This window comes from Saccostrea cucullata, unplaced genomic scaffold (genome assembly GCF_032062105.1).
Source record: "Saccostrea cucullata isolate Sc308-1 unplaced genomic scaffold, CSIRO_AGI_Scuc_v1 ctg6184, whole genome shotgun sequence".
Taxonomy (NCBI): Eukaryota; Metazoa; Mollusca; class Bivalvia; order Ostreida; family Ostreidae; genus Saccostrea; species Saccostrea cuccullata.
This window is the reverse complement of record NW_026928939.1, coordinates 1-11,355: the sequence shown is the minus strand read 5'-3', so window position 1 is coordinate 11,355 and position 11,355 is coordinate 1.

Genomic DNA, 11,355 nt, shown 5'->3' with positions numbered 1-11,355 from the left:
ACTGTAGTTAATAATGACCTAAGAACACTTATTTTGAAGGTCCTAAATATATGGAACCCTGACCCTTCAACTGGCGTCAGGATTTCATAAATATTATGGATTTTGTAGAAGATTATGCCAGGCTTTGGGCCAGATATGAAAAAGAAGACGTTGAAGTCACGTATTAAAAGATTGAGAGGCAATATGAAAACCATATATCTTTCTGTATGTGTTCAATAATCCAGAACTGAAAAAAAGAATTAGATAGATTACTTGATCATTACGTACTGGTCCATGCCGACAAAGCAGGAAACAACATTGTCTTCGTTTGTAAGGCTCATTATATAAATTGTATTTTTAGAAGAACTTGGATTTAATTTTACAAGTGTTAATCGTACTTGTACTCATACTTCCTTTTCTAAGGAGGAAATTCTTCAAAATCATATGTCAGTTCTAAATATTTTTAATATTCCACAGAGCCAAAATGAATTTGAAATACCCTATATATATTTGATTCCGAAACTTAATAAATATCCTTACAAACAAAGATGCATTGCAGGTTCCAGTAAATGTTCAACCTAGCCTCTTTCGTTACTTCTCACTAAAATATTTACAGTTATGAAGGGAAAACTACTGTGCAACAATATATTCAAGATATGGTGTGAATAAGATGTGGATACTTAGAAATCCAAAAGAACTTTTGGACAATTTGAAATCACAAGATTTTTAGCTCTACTGGTCAGAGACCAGAAGAGCTTATGCGATAGTAATGCGTCCGTCGTCCGTCCGTCTGTCTGTCCGTCTGTCTGTCTGTCTGTAAACAATCTTTCAAAATGCTACTCTTCCTACAGTTTTGGTCTGATTTCAATATAACTTGGCACACAAGTAGACTACACTAAGATACATAATTCTGTGTATCGGTTTTTGATTTCGATTAACGGTGTTGCCGTTGTTGCTAAAAATAGAAATTTCTGTGAAATTCTTTCAAAATGCTACTCCTCGTACAGTTTTGGTCTGATTTCAATATAACTTGGCACACAAGTAGACTACACTAAGATACATAATTTTGTGTATCGGTTTTTGATTTCGATTAACGGTGTTGCCGTGGTTACTAAAAATAGAAATATCTATGAAATTCTTTCAAAATGCTACTCCTCCTACAGTTTTGGTCTGATTTCAATATAACTTGGCATACAAGTAGACTACACTAAGATACATGATTCTGTGTATCAGTTTTTGATTTCGATGAACGGTGTTGCCGTTGTTACTAAAAATAGAAATTTCTGTGAAATTCTTTCAAAATGCTATTCCTCCTACAGTTTTGGTCTGATTTCAATATAACTTGGCACACAAGTAGACTTCACTAAGATACATAATTCTGTATATCGGTTTTTGATTTCGATGAACGGTGTTGCCATGGTAACTAAAAATAGAAATTTCTCTCAAAAACTCTCAAAATGCTACTCCTCCTGCAGATTAAGTCTGATTATAATATAATGTGGCATGCAAATAGACTATACTAAGAACATAAAGAGACTTAATCAAGGATCATTATTCTTTTTATTGCTGTGGTAAAGTTTCAATTCCCAACTGCTTAAGAACTTTTCTCTTCCTTTGCTATAAGTACAAACCAGTAGAGCTTCAGTCTCGACAGAGACTTCTGGTTCCAAAATCAGCAGCTTACAAACTTATGACTTTTCAACTTTGTACACAACCATTCCACACGATAAATTAAAGAAGTCCATGCTTTTTGATATAATTGACAGCTGCTTTTTTAATGAAAATAGAACTCGTATATTTACTTATCTGGTAATTGGTCATTTGCAAAATTATTTTGTTAAAAAATGCTGAATGTACGCACAAATACTCTGAAATTGACATCAAAAACATGCTTGAGTTTCTGATTGACAAATCTATATAATTTTTGGAGACCAGGTATTCCAATAATCTATTGGAATTCCCATGGGTAACAATTGCGCTCCCTTATTAGACCTATTTTCATATTCATATGAAGCAGAATTTGTGCAAAATAAAAAGAAAAGAAGAAAACAATTGCTGTGGCCCTCAACTCGACTTTTAGATATATCGACGATATATATTGTCATTTATCAATAATAATTTCCATTCCTTCGTCGATACGATATATCCTAATGAACTTGAGATAAAAGATGCTACAAAGTCTGACACATCTGTCTCATACTTGGGTATTTTACTTGAAAAAGACCTTAATGGAAATCTAACAACCAAGCTCTATGATAAACATGATGACTTTAACTTTTTTATCGTCAACTTCCCTTACTTATGCAGCAATATACCCTCATCACCTGCATACAGAGTATATATATCTCAGTTGATTCGATACGCAAGTGCATGCTCTACGTATGAACAATTTCTAAAACGAGGTAAATTATTGACAAGCAAGTTGATTAAACAAGAATATCAGCAAACTCGTTTAAAGTCTTCATTTCATAAGTTTTACGGTCGATACAATGACTTTGTCAGCGAATACAATTTATCATTGAGTCAAATGCTGAGTGACGTTTTTCAACTAATTGTTAGTTTATTATTTATACACTGAATTGACAACGGATTTTTCCGTTATTAACTGATCATGACAAGGAGCACACGGCGGGGATGCTCACTCCTCCATGGCATCTGATCCCACTTCTGATGTTTCGGAGGTCCGTGTTTGCTCTGCTTCTATTTTGTATTGTTTTATGGAATATTGAACACTGTTCGTTATCTCCATAGCTTTCTTGGTTGGATTTTTATATGCTCTTGGATGATAGAATATGACTTTTCCCTTTTTTTCATGGTTTCTCGCCAAATGCAGCCATTTTTTGTATTAGTTCATTTTAAAGCACACCTTTGCCTTTGCTTTATACAGAAACAGTGCAATTTATGTAACTTCTGTATTTTCTGTACATGAATATGACACTTATACGGCGCAAGATGATAGAAGTACTTCTCGTCTGTTCGACTGCTTTACATGATAAAAAGATGGCATTTCTTCACGTTAATGTTTTGAAATCTAGCATCAAGAAAGATACATTTCAAAGCAAAGCAAAATTTCAAGGTTTTAGACCATAAATGTAAAAAAAAAATCTTTTAAATAGTAAATATTTACTATGTTGAAAGATAAACAATATTTTATTATCCTATTCTTTGACTTGATTTCTATTTGCAGTTTCGCCAGTTTTTGGCGCTGCATTTCGACAAAACCAAGACCAGTATGAAAAATGTGCAAAGTAACTAGAACTAGAAATATTTCCGTAGGACATGAATGCCGAGTGTGTTTCAGTAATGCAACATAAAATTCAAATTTGTGTATGGAATTTCAGAATATCTTGAATTGTGATGCAATTGAATTGCTTACATCAGTATGTATAAGCATATAAATTTTAACACTAATTTAAGAAAAGTGAGGTCAGAGTCAAAGGTAAGGCCATGGAAATAAATGTTGAAGCAGTTTAAAAATCTAATCAGTGTGTATCTGAATATGAAGTTGAAAAAAATATGAATGGTATCTTTAACACTGGTTTAATCACAATTCGATTAAAGTGAGGTCAAAGTCAAATAAATGGTAAAGGTAAAAAATGTTGAAGCAGATGAATTGCTTACATCAGTATGAATCAGCATATGAAGTTTGACACTAATTTAGGAAAAGTGAGGTGAAGGTCAAAGGAAAGGTCAAGGTAAAAAAAAAATGTTGATGCATTTGAAAAGCTTACATCAGTATGCATCAACATATGAAGTTTGATAAAAAAAAAAAAAACATCTTGACTTGTAACTTTAAAACTGAGCTAAATACTCATTTAGGAAAAGTGGGGTTTACGTCAAAGGAAAGGTCAAAGTAAAAAAAAAATATTGATGCAGTTGAATAGCTCTCTTCTGTATGTATCGGCCTATGATGATTGATAACACTTTCTTGAATGGTATCTTTAAAACTGAGCTAAATACTCATTTAAGAAAAGTGATGTCAAAGTCAAAATAAAGGTCTGGTCATAAAATGTTGATGCAATTGAATAGCTCTAATCAGTATGTATCAGCATATGAAGTTTGATAACACTCTCTTGGATGGAATTTTGAAAACTAAGCTAAATACACAATTAAGGAAAGTGAAGTCAAGGTCAAAGGAAAGGTCAAGGTAAAAGAAAAATGATGAGACTGTTGCATAGCTCTCATAATTATCTATCAATCTATGAATTTAATGAAAATATCTTGGATAGTTTCTTTGAAACTGAGCTTTGAACTGAGCTAAACGCAAAGTGTGACGGAAAGACAGGAGGACGGAAGGACGGAAGACGGACATGACCAACACTCAAATACTCATCTGTAAGAATTCAGTTTGTCTGAATTTGTGCATTTCAACTAAATAGTAACTAGTGCTAATTGTAACGGGGACCGTTACAGATGTTCCCCAAACGCTCCCCAACTCCCTTTTGGTGCCGTATTCCCTGTAAGCTTCATTAAAGAAGACAAACTTGAGACTTAAACAACGTTTACCTAGAAGTGTACCAAGTTCATTCAAATTTTAGCAATGCACGCGTGCGCATGTGAATGCATATGCGTAATGACCATATCATCTTGTCTACACAATTTATATATTATTTATACAAAATATTAAAGTATTTAATCCAAAAGTTTTACAAAAATACGCTCTTTCAAGTGTATTTTTGATTTTACATATTTCACGTGCACGCATGGTGATCATACCTTCTTGTAGAAGTCAATTACATCTATCTATGTTCTAAATCCCACCCCGTTTGGTTGAAAACCAAGGAAGTTATAGCTGTTTAAAGTTTCAGCCAATCAGATTGCAGCGCACATACACGCACTTGTATGCATGTGCATGGTGTCCATATCTTCTTGTAGAAATTTATTATATCTATCTATGTTCCAAATCTCATCCTGTTTGGTTGAAAACCAAGGGAGTTATAGCTAGTTAAAGTTTCAGCCAATCAGATTGCAGCGCACGTGCATGCACGTGTTTCCATAATAATTGCTATATATCATGTTGTAGGATATTCTTATGCATGGCTTTGTTCAAAATTTCAAAGAATTTCATTAAAAAACAAGAAAGATATTGAGACTTTAGTTTCAGCCAATCAGAGCGAAGTGCACGTGCATGCGCGTGAGATCTTGCTATTTTGACCATGTCATATTGTCTATGCTACTAATATATCCTTATATTATGAGTTTCAAAGCATTTCATCAAAAATTGAAAAAGTTACGTCTATATCAATTATATTGGGCATTTCTCGTGTTGCACGTGCGCGCTCTTGCAAGCACGTGCGCGCAAAATGACCTTTGTTTGGCAAATCTACATAACATGTCTACTGACCCTAAAAACATTTTACCTTAGTCAGATGTGTAGTTTACAAGATCACTCGAGGACAAAATTTTCCCAGGAATAATAATAATAACTAGTGCTAATTGTAACGGGAACCGTTACAGATGTTCCCCAAACGCTCCCCAACTCCCTTCTCGTGCCATATTCCCTGTCAGTTTCATTAAAGAAGGCAAAATCTATGCATTTAAGACGTAAACAACGTTTTCCCAAAAGTATACCAAGTATTTCAAATTTAAGCAATGCAGGCGTGCGCATGTGATTGCATGAGCGTAATGACGATATCATCTTGTCTACACTATTTTACTCATTTGCACGTGCACACACGTGCATGATGACCATACCTTCTTGTAGGAGTCCATTATGTCTTTGTTCTTAATCCCATCTTGTTTGGTTGAAAAACAAGGGAGTTATAGCCATTTAAAGTTTAAGCCAATCAGATTGCAGCGCACGTGCATGCGCGTATTTTCATGACAATTATTATATATCATATTGTAGGCTATCTTAAAGTATGCTTATGTTTTAAATTTCAAAGCATTTTGTAAAAAAACAGAAAAGATATTGAGATTTTTGTTTCAACCATTCAGAGCAAAGCGCACGTGCACGCACGTGCATGCATGTGAATGGTAACTATACCATCCTGTAGGAGTCCTTTATGTCTATCTATGTTGTAAATCCCATGCTATTTGGTTAAAAACCAAGGGAGTTATAGCCATTTAAAGTTTCAGCCAATCAGATTGCAGCGCACGCGCATGCGCGTGATTTCATGAAAAATTTTATATATCATATTATAGTACATCCTAATGCATGTCTATGTTATAAATTTCAAAGCATTTCATCATTAAACAAAAAAGATATTGAGATTTCTGTTTCAGCCAATCAGAGCAAAGCGCACGTGCATGCGCGTGAGTTTATGCAAATTTGACCATGTCATCTTATCTACACAACTTATATATCTTTATATAATGAGTTTCAAAACATTTTATCAAAAAATATAAAAGTTACAACCATATTAAATATATCAGTGATTTTACTTATTGCACGCGCCCGCACGTGCATGCGAATGCGCGCAAAATGACCTTCGTTCGGCACATCTACACAACATGCCTACTAACCCTAAAAAGGTTTTAACTTAGTTTGGTGAACAGTTTCTGAGAACACTTCCGGACAAAAAAGTACCGGAGAAGAAATAAGAAGAAAAAAGAATAATAATAACTAGATACGATCTCGTTGCGAGCAACGAGAGGTCTTCCGTCCGATTCAGGAAAAAAAAAACTTGTAAAATCGAGCTGAAAAGTGATTCAAAATTTTGATCACAAGGAGGATTGAATCCAGGTCGCCAACATGAATGCGCCTTTTTTTTCTCTTTTCTCCCCAACGCGCGAACCATTTAGCTATTGGGAATACTGCTTTAAATATACTTGTGTATACTTTTGCAACAGTACACCTGTCTGAGAATCATAAAAGGCGGGCCACTATTCCTAATTTCATGTCAAAAGCCATGCGTAAATATTCGCACCTTTTCTTTGTACTGATCTATTAAAGAGGTGCAATAGCTTCAATGAAATTAATTAAATAAAACATTTTTATCACCTTTATTTTATTTCGGCGTTAGGAAAGTATATTTAACACATTGTACACATTACATATCGTATCTAGCCCAGTACATGTAACACTAAAGCAGTGAAACGGACATTAAGTTTTTTAAGATTGACACTGAATTGCAACGTACTACTACGTGAAAGTCCAAGTAGTTTTTTACATTTCATGTATCCTTATGTCAAAATGGTTTAATCAAACGCTCAGCTGCCTCCATAAACCCCTACTCGCGAAATGGCGGAGTTGACAAAGACAGCCGCCATCTTGGGCCCGCTTCAGATTTTCAAATATTAATATCTAGAGTTCAGACTAACCAATATTAAAACAACTTATATAGTAAGCATCAATAGAAGTGTCTCTATTAATATTCCAAAAATAAATGAAAAATATTGAAAAACAAAGAAAGTTGAAATATTGGACTTTTTGAATTGGCTTCCGGTAGCGACAGGAAGTACTGACGAACGAAAAGTCACGTCTTGGAAAGTATTGATCATCATCTATAAACTCTGAAAGTTTCACATTGATATCTTTTACCGTTTTTGAGTTTAATCGTGGACAAAATGTCGTTTTAAAATCAGGAAAATGGTCCAAAACCTGGCACCAGAGAGAGAATTTCCAAAACCTGTCTTGGAACTTTCAAGAGTATCTTACAACACATCTTTCCTGAAAGTTTCAGGTAATTCTACCAGTAGTTTTCGAGAAATCGTGTCAGAAAAATAATAATAATAATAATAATAAGAAACAGTACAATAACTATAAGGTCTTCCGTTAAGACGGAAGACCTTAATAACTAGATGCGATCTCGTTGCAAGCAACGAGTAGGTCTTCCGTCCGATATCTGGAATAAGACCTGTGTTGGGATAATTCAATTGATAGGATAAAAAATGTCAAAAAGGCACAAGAATTCTTCAAAATATGTTTAGAAAGACAAAAAATGTAGGATATATCAATTCCAGTCAACTTCCGATTCTACTTATTCACTTCCGGTGCTAGAGCATGTGCTCAGATCTACTTTCAATTCTACATCAAGCATGCAGTAATCATCCCTGAAAGTTTGGATGGAAAATACTCAATTTTAGACAACTTCCGGTTTGAACGAACCGTACTTCCGGTGGAAATATTGGGCGATTTCGATTCGTACCCGAGTACGTACTCGAGTGACTTGAATTTCAATCGAACGACCATAGTTACTACTCAAAATACGTCATATGACCTTATGAACTCCACCCAAGCTAACCCAGCCTTACAGTAGGATTACTAGAGTTTCGATATGGCGGCGTCGAAAGAAAAACCCGAGCATAGGAATTATTTTTTACTAAATATTATGTTTAGCATCGCTTATCCTTAAAAGCAAACTTCGAAACGCACTTTCTACATGAACGCTTTATAATTTATATGAATATATGTTTATTTGATTAGAATTTTCAGGCTGACTGCCCGATTACAGCAGAGACATAAATTCAAATTCGAAACCAAAAAAGTTCAGAGCTGAAAAAAAACATTTCAACTGCAGCAAAAGCTATAGAACAAATTAACTCAACAGATGATGTCAAAATGGACCTATTCTACCGCCTTTTAAAACTATAGAGGAAATTCATTTTATTTTCGCTACCCTTCAAACTCATATGAGTTCGCTTGACTGCCCGATTACAGCAGAGACATAAATTCAAATTCGAAACCAAAAAAGTTCAGAGCTGAAAAAAAAAAACATTTCAACTGCAGCGAAAGCTATAGAACAAATTAACTCAACAGATGATGTCAAAATGGACCTATTCTACCGCCTTTTAAAACTCATAGAGGAAATTCATTTTATTTTCGCTACCCTTCAAACTCATATGAGTTCGCTTGACTGCCCGATTACAGCAGAGACATAAATTCAAATTCGAAACCAAAAAAGTTCAGAGCTGAAAAAAAAACATTTCAACTGCAGCAAAAGCTATAGAACAAATTAACTCAACAGATGATGTCAAAATGGACCTATTCTACCGCCTTTTAATACTCATAGAGGAAATTCATTTTATTTTACCTACCCTTCAAACTCATATGAGTTCGCTTGAAAACCACATGTAAACATCCGGTCATGTGACGTCAACCAAGAGTTAATACTCGTATCATTTTAAAGATATAAAGCGTCAAAGATTTAGCATTCTAACCCCCTGTGACCCTTTATTACGTAACATCTGATTTAATTTTTGGTATATATTGTTGCAAATCGTTTAGTTAAAATCTTTGCTTCAGTAATGTATCACAAAATATTGATCATTAAAGAGTTAAAGAAGAGAAAATTTTGGCCCCTCTGTGCCTGATTTGAAGGGCTAACCCCATTTTCTTGATATCAAATGAAAGGTCTTACTATGTTGCACATCTTTTATTATATATGTTATAACAAAATATTATCAAGTAAAAAGATATAAAAGAAAACGTATCAATTTTTACGAGATGCGTATGAGCCTATTTTTTGAGCCCAGGCGAGCGTCGATGCCTTTTTACCTGGAAAGTTCTATATGCAAAATGTCACATCTACTATAAAATGACTGCCCGATTACAGCAGAGACATAAATTCAAATTCGAAACCAAAAAAGTTCAGAGCTGAAAAAAAAACATTTCAACTGCAGCAAAAGCTATAGAACAAATTAACTCAACAGATGATGTCAAAATGGACCTATTCTACCGCCTTTTAATACTCATAGAGGAAATTCATTTTATTTTCGCTACCCTTCAAACTCATATGAGTTCGCTTGAAAACCACATGTTTGTGTAAACATCCGGTCATGTGACGTCAACCAAGAGTTAATACTCGTATCATTTTAAAGATATAAAGCGTCAAAGATTTAGCATTCTAACCCCCTGTGACCCTTTATTACGTAACATCTGATTTAATTTTTGGTATATATTGTTGCAAATCGTTTAGTTAAATATCTTTGCTTCAGTAATGTCTCACAAAATATTGATCATTAAAGAGTTAAAGAAGAGAAAATTTTGGCCCCTCTGTGCCCCTGATTTGAAGGGCTAACCCCATTTTCTTGATATCAAATGAAAGGTCTTACTATGTTGCACATCTTTTATTATATATGTTATAACAAAATATTATCAAGTAAAAAGATATAAAAGAAAACGTATCAATTTTTACGAGATGCGTATGAGCCTATTTTTTGAGCCCAGGCGAGCGTCGATGCCTTTTTACCTGGAAAGTTCTATATGCAAAATGTCACATCTACTATCCTTCCTCTACCTTCACTGAAAATCTCAAGTCGATATCTTAAGTCGTTTAGGAGCAGATCTCAGGACAAGCCGACCCTTTAAAAATCAGAAAATCATCCATGTCTCACGACCGGAAGTGACGTCATCGACGACGAAAATTTCCGACAAGGTTCAAGTGAATATCTATCAGATCTGAAAGTTTGGTGATAATCGGGCGAGCCGTTTTTGAGAAATCGCGTGCACAAAATCGGTAAGAAAAAAATAATAGGGAAAAAGAAACCGAACGAAAACAATAAGGTCTTCCGTTGGAGACGGAAGACCTTAATAATAATAATAATAATAATAACTAGATGAGATCTCGTTGCGAGCAACGAGTAGGTCTTGCGTTCGATTTTTGATAAGGCTATAAGACAACTTTAAATGAAAAAAATTTTCATATCAATTATTCAAAAATACGTGAGAACACATTTCAGAGAAATCTATAATTTTCAAACAACTTCCGGTCTTTATAATTCACTTCCACGGTGTTACCGGAAGTACTTAAAATGACCTATAACTCCTTTCTGAGTGTGAAGGAATCATCCCTAATAATTTCGATGAAAAATGCTAATTTTTTGGACTACTTCCGGTTTGGAAAAAATTATTTCCGGTGGACATAATATTACTCGAGACACTTATTTGCCTCCCTAAGAAACACTTAAAAAACAAAAAAAAATAAAATTTTGCATATTTTTAAACTACTTCCGGTGGACGACGGACGCAACGGCAACAAAAACCATATATCCTTCTCAAATCTAGGAGTCATAATCTATCATCCCTGAAAGTTTCAGGACCCAATCTGCAACCGTTTTCGAGAACACTCTCGGACAAAAATGACACTTTAAAAACAGAAAAATGTCAATATCTCGCGACCGGAAGTGACGACGGCAAAATAAAAAAAAACGCATAAAGTTCAAATAGGTTCCTATCATGAAAGTTTCATGAAAAACTATCGAGGCATTCTCGAGAAATCGTCTGCACAAAATCGGTAAGAAAAAAAATAATAATAACTAGAAAGTCTGCTATTGCAAGCAATAGCATATGTGGCCCGTATTAGACAAGACTTTCATTTTTATCATCACTAAAACAAAAGTCCATAAGCTAAGTTTGAACAACCATTGAATTATATCAGTCCTTTCCATTGGAAACGGAAGACTTTAATTCGGTACATCCCACTCATTATTTTT